Raw genomic sequence first — 12820 nt, 5'->3', positions numbered from 1 at the left:
TATAATTATTACTTTATATAATTTTGTCTTTTAGACTAGCTTAGCTGAGAGGAGAAAGAGCAAGTATATATTTATTATTTTTGTTATATTAACCTTTTTATTTATCATTTCTGGTTCTTTTCATTTATTCTTGCAGATTCAAGTTACCATCTGGAGTTATTTCCTTATTTAGCCCAATACAGCTTTGCTACTATGTACTTTGCGCTGTTATCAGCAAATATATTACAATTTTATATGTTATAGGCCCAAGAATATATTATATACATGATGTTTTATACAATTGCTTTTTAAATTGAGTAGAAGAAAGGAGTAAAATATGCATTTATGCTATTTTTATAATTTCATAATTACCTTTACTGGTGCTCTTTGCTTTTTCACAATAATTGAATTATGACTATTTGGGGTCACTTACTTTCAGTCTGATTAATTTCCTTTAAAATTTCTTGTAAGGAGGGTCTGCTGCTAGTAACAGGTTCTCTGTTTTTATTTATCTGGGAGTATCTTTAATTTGCTTTTATTTTTTAAAGATAGATTTGCTGAATACAGCATTCTTAGTTAATAGTTTCTTTGAACACTCTGAATATATTATTCCACTGCCTTCTGGCCTCCATTGTTTCTGCTGAGAAGTCAGATTTTAATCCTATTGGGATTCCCTTGCAGTGATAAGTCATTTTTTTTCTTCTGTAAAGATTTTCTCCTTATCTTTGGTTTTCACTATTTTTACTATGATGTTTCAGTTTGTGGATCTCTTTGTGTTTTCCTACCTGGAGTTTGTTGAGCTTCCTGGATGTGTAGATTATTGTTTTTCAACAGATTTGAGAAGTTGTCAGCCATTATTTCTTCAAATATTGCAGCACTTAATAGTGTCCCACACTTCTTTGAAGTTTTGTTCATTTTTTCTTCATTCTTTCTCTCTATTCTTCAGGTTGCATAATCTTTATTGCTCTTTTTTTAGATTTGCTTATTATTACTTCTGCTAATTCAAATCTACTATTGGCCCTTTTAGTGAATTTTTCACTTCAGTTATTGTAATTTTCAACTCTAGAATTGCCATTCTGTTCTTTATTATAATTCCTGTTTATTGATGATCTCTACTTGCTGCCACATTTCATAATGCCTTTTTTGCTCTTTAATCATGGTTTCCTTTAGTTCTTTGAACATATTTATAATGGCTGCTTTGAAGATTTTGTTAAATTTGATATCTAGTTGCTCTCACAGGCAGTTTCTGTTGCCTGATTTTTTTCCCCAGTGTATGGGTTATACTCTCCTGTTTCCTTGTATGACTAATTTTTGTTGGAAATTAGATATTTTAGATAATACATTGTAGTAACTTTGGGTACTGGTGCCTCCCTCTGGAGCTTGTTATTGTTATTTGCTAGCTTATTGGTCAAGTAACTGGCTGTACTATTTTAGTAGAGTCTATTTCTCTCTTGCACTGGTAAGTTCTGATATTGCTCCTCAGGGAGCATATTCTTGGGTTATGTCTACAGTCACCCTGGGTTAACAGTGGTTTTTTTTTGGGTTCTCTTTGGCTGACTCTGTCCCTTACCTTAGCCAGATGTTGAACTCTACTAATTGCTAGGTGATTGTTTAATTACTTTCAACAATGCCCTGGTGCGCAAATTGCTCACCAGCTGAACCAGTGAAATTCAGAATCCTTTGAAGGGATAGTTCTGGAAGTCTGTTGAGATTTTTTTCTGACTTCAGGCAGTCTCTGCCCAGCTATGTCCTTCCCAGATTCTCTCACACAAACTAGCCAGTTTACAGTTTAGCTTTTATGTCCAGTGATTCTACCAATACCCCAATTGCCCTTACCACAACCTCTACTAAAGTTGAGAGCACCGGTAGGCTTGAACTTCTCCACACTCTGTTGCAAATGAAGTCAGTTCCTTTTGGAAGAGAATAGCTCCCTGGTTTATGACCTGCTCTCCCTCAAGGCAAAATCTCTGAGTTATGGCTATGGAGGTGGAAGAGGGGACAATGGCAAGCTTCTCTGTCAGTGACACTCCCAATTTAGGAGCTGAGTGCTCAGTGGTGGTGGGGAGGGGACGATACCTTCAGATCTTTTTGTTTGACTCTTGCAGCACAGAATCACCGCTTTACAAACCAGGAGAATGATGACTGGGGCTCAATATTCTCATCAGCACCACACCCAGGATACAGCCTTCTTGGGGGCTGGGCAGAGGAAGAGAGAGCCACCTCTCACCTACACTTGCCCATAACTTAGCCTCAGTAACAGATAGGTGGGGGTAGGAAAAGAAATACTAACATACTGCCTGTCCTGGGATTGTATCCCTCAAACTGAGAGCTGGATCCCTGCGTTCTTGGCTGTATCCAGTCTGGAGTAAAGTTTCCCTCTTGCTGAGTTAGGAGGGAGGAGGGAGGAAGGAGGAAGCAGATCTCAGTTCAAATACCAGAGACTCTCAATATTCTTAAATTGTAGAAAATTTTCTTGAATGTGTGTTTCTATATTTGCTGTATATGTCCTTCAGCCATGTCCAGAGGTTTTAACTGGTTGTTTTAAAATAATTTTCACTAGTTTCACTGGTGAGTGAATCCACAGAGTTCCTCATGCTGTAAAGCTGGAGATCAGAGTCACACCACCCACTCTCTTTATTTCCTCTTTCTGGAAAATGCATTCTCTTTAATAAGATCTTTGTTAGAATTTCTGCTACACTTTATGTTTCATGCTGTCATATTTTCCATCTCTTTCTCCGTACATCCTGGGTTTCCCTTTTAGTTCATAATCCAGCTTATGAATTATCTCTCCAACTCTATATAACTCTCTTTTGAGTTTCTAATTTTATTGATTATATTTCAAATTTCCTTCAGTACTATTTAGTATTTTTTAAATTAAATCTGCCTTGTATGTTAGAGTCATTTTTTCTTGTTTTCTTTTCCTATGGCTTTGTTCTTAATCATTTATCCAATGTGTATTTTATAGTGTATATCTGACCCGTTCTTAAATTCTAAGGAATTTTGATTTCTTGTTTACTAAGCTTGTTTGGCATGAATGACTGTTAAATTTTATGAAATGCTCTGTCTGTGTAAACTAAGATGTTTTCAATCTTAAAATAAGGAGGCTGTCATCTGTCTTTTCATGTATTTAAATGGAGGTAACTTTGAATTAGAATATCATTTTTTTAGAAACTCATATTAAATTGATGGATAGAGGCATTAAAAGCTGAGGGTGCTAAATCCAAGACAGATGAGACATTATGTGGCCCTTGATGGAAGAGCACGCCACCTCCTCTGAAGTAGCTTTGAAAAAAAAACCTGTCTAGATTCAACTTAGCAATTTAGAGGAAGTACAGAGGATCGAGGATTATATTAAATTATGCTATGGGGATGCAGTTACAAAAATCTGGATTATATAAATCTCTCAAGGACAAACAACTGGGTTTCTTCAAATAAACTGTAAGGAGAAAGAGTGCATATGAAAGATTGGAAGAGGGGAGAAAGGAAGAGTGAAAGGACCAGCAAGAGAGGGAGAGTAAACACAGCAATTTAAAAGAAACATAAACTACATATCAACGGATTGCAATGTGTGGACTTTAACTGCCTCCTGATTCAAATAAACAATGTGTAAAAAAATGGTATTTATGAAACATTTGAACTTTTGAGTATTCTGTGAATAGTTGACATTAAGGAATTTTTATTCATTTTTATGTGTACTAGCAGTGTTGTGGCTGTCTTCAAAATACTTATCCTTTAGAAGTAACAGTGAAATATTCAGGGATGAAATTATATATGTGAAATGCTTCAAAAGAACATGGGAGGAGAATAGTGGGTAGGAGTATAGAAGAAACAAATTGGCTATGAGATGATAATTCTTGAAGATGGGTGATGGATAAAGTTAATTACTGTTTTTTGTATTTTTGCATATATTTGGAATTGACTTTCCTATTACTTACTACTTTGGCTTTGTAATCTTGATTATTACAGGGAGGGAATTTGTAAACTAAAGTGAGGCCAAAAAGAGTAGTTAACGAGTGCATCATCACTTTCTGATGTGTAGACTTTTTAATTTTGGATCATCTGTGAAACTGAGGGCATGGTTTGAAAACACTGACAATTTCCTGTTCATTTTCCCTTAAAAGAAAGCATTCAGATGCTTTTTTTTTTATTGTGAAGAAATGTGCTCTACAACAAAATACCTATGAAATCAAGCATATCTTTTTTTCAGTTATATGCTGAATTCTGAAATACTTATGTGTTTCAGTGTTTGTTCTTTTTCAAAAACCATTTTTTCAGGATCTTATTGATATGATTAGTTGTTCAATTTCCAAGTCTGTTCAGTTTAAACTACTGATTGAGGTAAAACCAATAACAATTAATTGGTTGCTCATTAAGTGTAAGGCATGTGCCAGGCTTTTGGGAGTGGCACCTAAATCACTCCACAATTTATAGAAACCTATAATGTCCTTGGGAAGACAAAGTACATGACAAGATGAACAACCCCTGAAAGATGTAAATAATTGTCAAGGCAACAGAACGTTATATAATTTTTTTGCCAACTCAAAATTCAATACCCAGAATTCCTAATTCCCTCCACCCTAGGTGTTTTTCAACTATATTATACCCTGATTAATCCCCACCTCTGCTAAGATAACAAGGGGGCATTAGTTGGGAAAATAGGAGAGAATGGGGAAAAGGGCTCTATTAATACTAATTGAGGCACCAAAATAAGATTTCTACATTCATTCATTCTCCTGGAAAGTGTAGACTTTTGGCTTCTGTCATGCCAGAACACCATGATCGTTATCATGAATGGAACAATTACAGGGAGTGGGTCTCCAGGCTCATATCTACCCACAGGCAGGTCCCGCTTTGCCTCTTAATTCGGCAAATTTGTTCTTAATTAGGACTATGTTGATAAAACATGTGAGAAGCTGAGAAGCTCTGATTTATTTATGATAACTGAACCCACTCGTCTTTCTTCTCTTTTCCAATCTGGTAGAGAAACAGAGAAGAGATTTTTAATGCTTGCAGTAAATCACACAGAGCAGATTTGGCAGCAGTTTTATAGTTTGGTTTGCTCTTTTCCCCTTTAGCCTGACGACTGAAGGATACCTTTTTGCAAAAGGGAGAAATAAGCTTTGTTCTTAATTGATTATTTAGGATCTAGCTCATCACTGATAAATGAAATGAACAAGGTTGGTATATAACAACATTTTGATGAATGATTGATTACTTTTATCTTCAGAGAGATGGACACATACCCTGTACTGATAGACTAGACAATGAATCAGATCTGACCAATTCCAGATAAATGAAGAAGTTTGTGAGACAAAAGATATTTTGATGAATGATTTACTACATATACATGTAGATGGAGTCATTCAGAAAGTAGTTTTTCTTTATGAAATATTGCTTTTAAAATCCAGTCAAAAGGTGGAAAGAAAGGAGGGTTTATTTTTTAAATTAATTTATTTGGCTGCGTCGGGTCTTAGTTGTGACTCTCGGGATCTACGATCTTCTACGGTCTTAGTTGTGACTCTCGGGATCTACGATCTTTTAGTTGCAGCATGCAAACTCTTAGTTGCAGCATGTGGGATCTAATTACCTGACCAGAGGTTGAACCCAGGCCCCCTGCATTGGGAGCGCAGAGTCTTAGCCACTGGACCACCAGGGAAGTCCCTGAAAGAAAGTAGGCTTTAACATCATAGTTAAAACAAGAAAAAAAAGTTTCATTGGATTATCCAGGAAAATGCAATTACCAGACACAAGATTCAAACCAGGCAATACATTTAATAATTTTGTGAACACCTAATATGTAGGTAATTTTCTTTTCCAGAATTCCTGCTCTTCCAGTGTTCGTTATCTAGTTGGGGGAGTAGAATTTGTACATAAGTAAAACCATTCTAATAAATGGTCTGTGAGTAATATGGACTTCAAGTAGTTTGGGAGTACAAAGGAGAGACTGTTTACTGTGGGCTGGTCTGCCTAGAGTTCCTAGGGAGAAGTGATTTGAACTAGAAATGAAAGGATGACTGAAATTTCAGTAGGCAGAAATGTCATGGGCTTATACATTTATTTAGCAATTATACATAGTAACTCTCATGTGTAAGTCACTACGCTAAATAGACATTGAATCAGACAATTATATTGGGTTGGCCACAAAGTTCGTTTGGGCTTTTCCTTAAGATGTTAAGGAAAAACCCGAATGAACTTTGTGGCCAATCCATAATAACAGTGTGACAACGTACTGTAATAGAACAGGGTGTTTGTAGAACACAGAGGAGAGACAGACAGCAAATGAGCCAAATGAAGAGGGGTGGTGATGGAGCAAAGAGGACCCTCTTCCAGGTGGAGAGACTGCAGTTGAAAAGGGCCAGAGGCAAGAGGGGGCGCAGACTGCTTGGAGCTGCAAGGCCAAGAACTGCTCTGTCCACTATGGTAGCCCTTTGTCACATGCAGCTGTTGAACACTTGAAATATAGCAAATGCGACTGAGACACTGAATTTTAGTTTTATTTAATTTTATTAACTTAAGCTTAAAAATTAACATCTGCTTCAGTATACTTGGAACAACTAACAACATGTGAACCTACTTTCTGAAAGTAAATTTTATTAAATTTAAATACAGATCGAATATTTCTGATGACAATTTAGAATCCAAATTGTGGTGTAAAGTTGGTATAAAATACACACCAGATTCCAAAGGTTTAGTATTTGTAAAAGAATGTGTAAAATTTCATAACTTCTTAATATTAATTATATGTTGACATAATATTTTGGATATATTAGGTTAAGTAAATTAATTTCACCTGTTTCTTTTTACTTTTTGAAAAAAATTTTATTTCCTATTGGAGTATAGTTGATTAACAATGTTGTGTTAGTTTGTGTACAGCAAAGTGATTGTTATACATATACGGGTATCTATTCTTTTTCAAATTCTCCCATTTAGGTTATTACAGAGTATTGAGCAGGGTTTCCTGTACTATACAATAGGTCCTTGTTGGTTATCTATTTTAAATATAGCAGTGTGTACATGTCAATCCCAAACTCCCAGTCTGTCCCTCCCTCCACACCCTCCCTACCCCAGTAACCATAAGTTCTTTCACTAAGTCTGTGAGTCTGTTTCAGTTTTGTAATAAGTTCATTTGTGTCATTTTTATTTAGATTCTGCATATAAGCGATATCACATACTATTTGTCTTTCTCACTTAACATGATAGTCTCCAGGTGCATCCATGTTGCTGCAAATGGCCTTATTTCCTTCTTCCTAATGGCCGAGTAATAATACATTGTATATATGTACCACTTCTTCTTTATCCATTCATCTGTCAATGGACATTTAGGTTGCTTCCATGTCTTGGCTATTGTAAACAGTGCTGCAATGAACACTGGGGTGCATGTAACCTTTCAAACCGTATTTTTCTCTGGATATATGCCCAGGAGTGGGATTGCTGTATCATATGGTAGCTCTATTTTTAGTTTCTTAAGGAGCCTCCATACTGTTCTTCATAGTGGCTGTACCAATTACATTCCCACCAACAGTGTAGGAGGGGTTCCCTTTCTCCACACCCTCTCCAGCATTTGTTGTTTCTAGACTTTACTATGATGGCCATTCTGACTGGTGTGAAGTGACATCTCATTGTAGTTTTGATTTGCATTTCTCTAATAATTAGTGATGTTGAGCAGCATTTCATGTGCCTCTTGGCCATCTGTATGTCTTCTTTGGAGAAATGTCTATTTAGGTCTCCTGCCCATTTTTTGATGGCATGGTTTCTTTTTTTGATATTGGGCCCGATGAGCTGTTTGTAAATTTTGGAGATTAATCCCCTGTTGGTAGCAGTGTTTGTAAATATTTTCTCCCATTCTGTGTGTTGTCTTTTCATTTTGTTTATGGTTTCCTTTGCTGTGCAAAAGCTTTTGAGTTTAATTAGGTCCCATTTGTTTATTTTGGTTTTTATTTCTATTACTCCAGTAGATGGATCAAAACAAAGATATTGCTGTGATTTATGTCAAAGAGTGTTCTGCCTACGTTTTCCTCGAAGGGTTTTAGAGTATCGGGTCTAACACTTAGGTCTTTAATCCATTTTGAGTTTATTTTTGGGTATGGTGTTAAAGAGTGTTCTAATTTCATTTTTGTACATGAGGCTGTCCAGTTTTCCCAGTACCATTTATTGAAGAAACTGTCTTTTCTCCATTGTATAGACTTGCCTACTTTGTTGTACATTAATTGACCATAGGTGCGTGGGTTTATTTCTGGGCTTTCTGTCTGTTCCATTGATCTATATTTCTGTTTTTGTGGCAGGACCATACTGTTTTGATAACTGTAGCTTTGTAGTATAGTTTGCAGTCAGCGAGCCTGATTCCTCCAGCTCTGTTTTTCTTTCTCAAGATTACTTTGGCTCTTCGGGGTCTTGTGTGTCTCCATACGAATTAAAAAATTTTTGTTCTAGTTCTATGAAAAATGCCATTGGTAATTTGATAGGGATTGCATTGAATCTGTAGATTGCTTTGGGTAGTATAGTGATTTAGACAATATTGATTCTTCCAATCCAAGAACAAGGTATATTTTTCTATCTGTGTCATCTTTGATTTCTTTCATCTGAATTGTAATAGTTTTTGGAGTATAGGTCTTTTATCTCCTCAGGTAGGTTTATTCCTAGGTGTTTTATTCTTTTTGATGCAATGGTAAATGGGATTGCTTCTTTAATTTCCCTTTCTGATCTTTTGTTGTTAGTGTATAGAAATACAACAGATTTCTGTGTATTAATTTTGTATCCTGCAGCTTTACCAAATTCATTGATGAGCTCTGGTAGTTTTCTGGTAGCATCTTTAGGATTTTCTATGTATAGTATCATGTCATCTGCAAACAGTGACAGTTTTACGTCTGCTTTTCCAATGTGGATTCCCTTTATTGCTTTTTCTTCTCTGATTGCCGTGGCTAGGACTTCCAAAACTATGTTGAATACAAGTGGCAAGAGTGGACATCCTTGTCTTGTTCCTGATTTTAATCCTACTTGATCATGGTGTGTGATCCTTTTAATGTATTGTTGGATTCAGTTTTCTAGTATTTTGTTGAGGATTTTTGTGTCTGTGTTCATCAGTGATATTGGCCTGTAATTTTCTTTTTTTGTGTGATATCTTTGTTTGGTTTTGTTATCAGGGTGATGGTTCCCTCATAGAATGAGTTTGGGAGTGTTCCTTCCTCTGCAAATTTTTGGAAGAGTTTCAGAAAGATAGGTGTTAACTATTCTCTAAATGTTTGATAGAATTTGCCTGTGAAGCCATCTGGTCCTGGACTTCTGTTTATTGAGAATTTTAAAATCAGTTTCAATGTCAGTACTTGTGATTGGTCTGTTCATATTTTCTATTTATTCTTGGTTCAGTCTTAGGAGATTGTACCTAAGAATTTGTCCATTTCTTCTAGGTCCATTTTATTGGCACTTAGTTGCTTGTAGTAGTCTCTTATGATCCTTTGTATTCTGTGGTGACAGCTTTAACTTCTTTTTCAGTTCTAATTTTATTGATTTGAGCCCTCTCCCTCTTTTTCTTGATGAGTCTGGCTAAAGGTTTATCAATTTTGTTTATCTTTTCAAAGAACCAGCTTTTAGTTTCATTCATCTTTTGTATTGTTTTCTTTGCCTCTATTTCATTTATTTCTGCTCTGATTTTTATGATTTTGTTCCTTCTACTAACTTTGGGTTTTGTTTGTTCTTCTTTCTCTAGTTGATTTAGGTGTAAGGTTCGGTTATTTTAGGTTATTCTTGTTTCCTGAGGTAAGATTATATTGCTGTAAACTTTCCTCTTAGAATTGCTTTTGCTGCATCCCATAGGTTTTGGATCGTTGTGCTTTCATTTTCATTTGTCTCTAGATATTTTTTGATTTCCTCTTTGATTTCTTCAGTGATCCATTGATTGTTTAGTAGCATAATTTTTAGCCTCCACGTGTTTTGTTGTTTTTTAAAGTTTTTTTCTTGTAGTTGATTTCTAATCTCATTGTGGTTGGAAAAGATGCTTGGTATGATTTCAGTTTTCTTAAATTGACCAAGGCTCACTTTGTGGCCCAGCATGTGATCAATCCTGGAGAATATTCCATGTGCATTTGAGAAGAATGTGTATTCTGCTGCTTTTGGATGGAAAGCTCTATAAATATCAGTTAAGTCCATCTGGTCTAATATATAATTTAAGGCCTGTGTTTCCTTATTTTCTGTCTGGATATTTATCCACTGATAATAGTGGGGTGTTAAAAGTCCCCCACTATTATTGTGTTACTGTTGATTTCTCCTTTTATAGCTGTTAGTATTTGCCTTATGTATTGAGGTGCTCCTGTGTTGGGTACATATATATATATACAATTGTTGTATCTTCTTCTTAGATTAATCCCTTGATCATTATGTAGTGTCCTTCTTTGTCTCTTGTAACGGTCTCTTGTAACAGTATTTTAAAGTCTATTTGTCTGATATGAGTATTGCTACTCCAGCTTTCTTTTGACTTCCATTTGCATGGAATAACTTTTTCCATCCCCTAACTTTCAGTCTGTATGTGTCTCTAGATCTGAAGTGGGTCTCTTTTAGACAGAATATATATGGGTCTTGTTTTTGTATCCATTCAGCTGGTCTGTGTCATTTGGTTGGAGCATTTAATTCATTTACATTTAATGTAATTATCGATATGTGTGTTCTTACTGTCATTTTGTTAATTGTTTTGGATTTGTTTTTATAGGTCTTTTTTCTTCCCATCCTCTTTTGTTCTCTTCTCTTGTGATTTGACTATCTTTAGTGTTGTGTTTGGATTCCTTTTTCTTTTTTTGTGTGTGTATCTACTGTAGATTTTCAGTTTGCAGTTACCATGAGGTTTTGATACAGCAGTCTGTATATGAACAAGATTGTCTTAAGTTGCTGGTGTTTTAATTTCAAATGCATTTCCAGTTTATTGCATTTGTCCTCCCCTCACAATTGCTGATTTTGATATCATATTTGTCTGCAGATGATTTCCTATCTCTACTGTAAGTTTGCCATTACTGGTGAGCTTTTCCATTCATAATTTTGTTTCTAGCTTTGGCCTTTTCTTTTCTGCCTAGAGAATTCCCTTTAGCATTTGTTGCAAAGCTGGTCTGGTGTGCTGAATTCTCTTAGGTTTTGCTTGTCTGTAAAGCTTTTGATTTTCCTGTCGAATCTGAATGATAGCCTTGCTGGGTATTCTTGGTTGTAGTTTCTTCACTTTCTTCACTTTAAATATATTGTGCCTTTCTGGCCTGCAGTTTCTGCTGAGAAATCAGCCGATAACCTTACGGGAGTTCCCCTGTATGTTATTTGTTGATTTTAATATTTTTTTCGTCTTTAATCTTGGTCAATTTGATTGTCACATGTTTCGGTATGTTCCTTCCTGGATTTATCCTGCCTGGGACTCTCTGCACTTCCTAAACTGGATGAGTGTTTCCTTTCCTGTGTTGGGGAAGTTTTCAGCTACTGTTTCTTCAAATATTTTCTCAGGCCCTTTCTCTCTTTGTTCTCCTTCTGGGACACCTATAATGCAAATGTTGGTGCATTTACTGTTGTCCCAGAGGTCTCTTAGACTGTTTTCATTTCTTTTCTTTCTTTTTCCTTTACTTTGTTCCGCAGCAGAATAAAGACACCACTCTCTTCCAGATCACTTATCCGTTCTTCTGTCTCAGTTATTCTATTCATTCCTTCTAGTGTAGTTTTCATTTCAGTTATTGTATTATTCATCTCTATTTGTTTCTTCTTTAGTTCTTCTAGGTCTTTGTTAAACATTTCTTGTATCTTCTCCATCTGTGCCTCCATTCTATTTCTGAGATCCTGGATCATCTTTACTATCGTTACTCGGAATTCTTTTTCAGGTAGATTGCCTATCTCCATTTCACTTAGTTGTCCTTTTGGGGTTTTACCTTGTTCCTTTATCTGGGACATATTCCTCTGCCATCTCATTTTATCTAACTTTCTGTGATTGCAGATTGTGTTCCACAGGCTGCAGGGTTGTAGTTCTTTCTTTTAATGGCTATCCCCTGGTGGATGAGGCTGTCTGAGAGGCTTGTTGTGCAGGCTTCCTAATGGGAGGGACAGGTTCCTGCTCACTGGTGAGTGGAGCAGGGTCTTGTCCCTCTGGTGGGCAGGGCTGTGTCAGGGAGTGCGTTTAGCAGGAAGCTGTGTGCTCAGGAACACTTTAAGCAGCCTGTCTGCTGATGGGTTGGGCTGTATTCCCATCCTGTTGGTATTTTGGCCTGAGGCATCCCAGCACTGGAGCCTACAGGCTGTTGGGTGGGGCCCAGTCTTGGTGAGAAAATGGTGGCCTCCAAGAGGGCTCACGCCAATGAGTACTCCCCAGAACTACTGCCGCCAGTGTCCTTGTCCCTGCAGCGAGCCACAGCTACCCTCCACCTCCACAGGAGACCCTCTAATACTAGCAGGTAAGTCTGGCCCAGTCTCTGATGAGGTTACCACTTTTTTCCCTTGGTCCTGGTGTGCACGTGACCATGCGTGCACCCTATAAGAGTGGAGTTTCTGTTTCCCCCGGTCCTGTGGAATCCTGTGATTATACCTCACTGGCCTTCAAAGCTAGATTCTCTGGGGGCTCCTCCTCCCATTGCTAGAGCCCCAGGCTGGGGAGGCTGATGTGGGGGCTCAGAACTTTCAGTCCTGTGGAAGAACTTCTGTGGTATAATTATTTTCCAGTTTGTGGGTCATGCACCCAGTGTGTAGGGATTTGATTTTATCGCAGTTGCACCCTGTCTACCATCTTGTTGTGACTTCTTCTTTGTCTTTGGATGTAGAGTATTTTTTTGGGTAGGTTCCAGCATTTTTTTGGTCAGTGGTTGTTCAGCAGTTAGTTGTGATTTTGGTGTTT

The sequence above is a fragment of the Globicephala melas genome, chromosome 6 (genome assembly GCF_963455315.2).
Source record: "Globicephala melas chromosome 6, mGloMel1.2, whole genome shotgun sequence".
In the NCBI taxonomy this organism is placed as follows: domain Eukaryota; kingdom Metazoa; phylum Chordata; class Mammalia; order Artiodactyla; family Delphinidae; genus Globicephala; species Globicephala melas.
Note: the sequence above shows the minus strand (reverse complement) of the source record.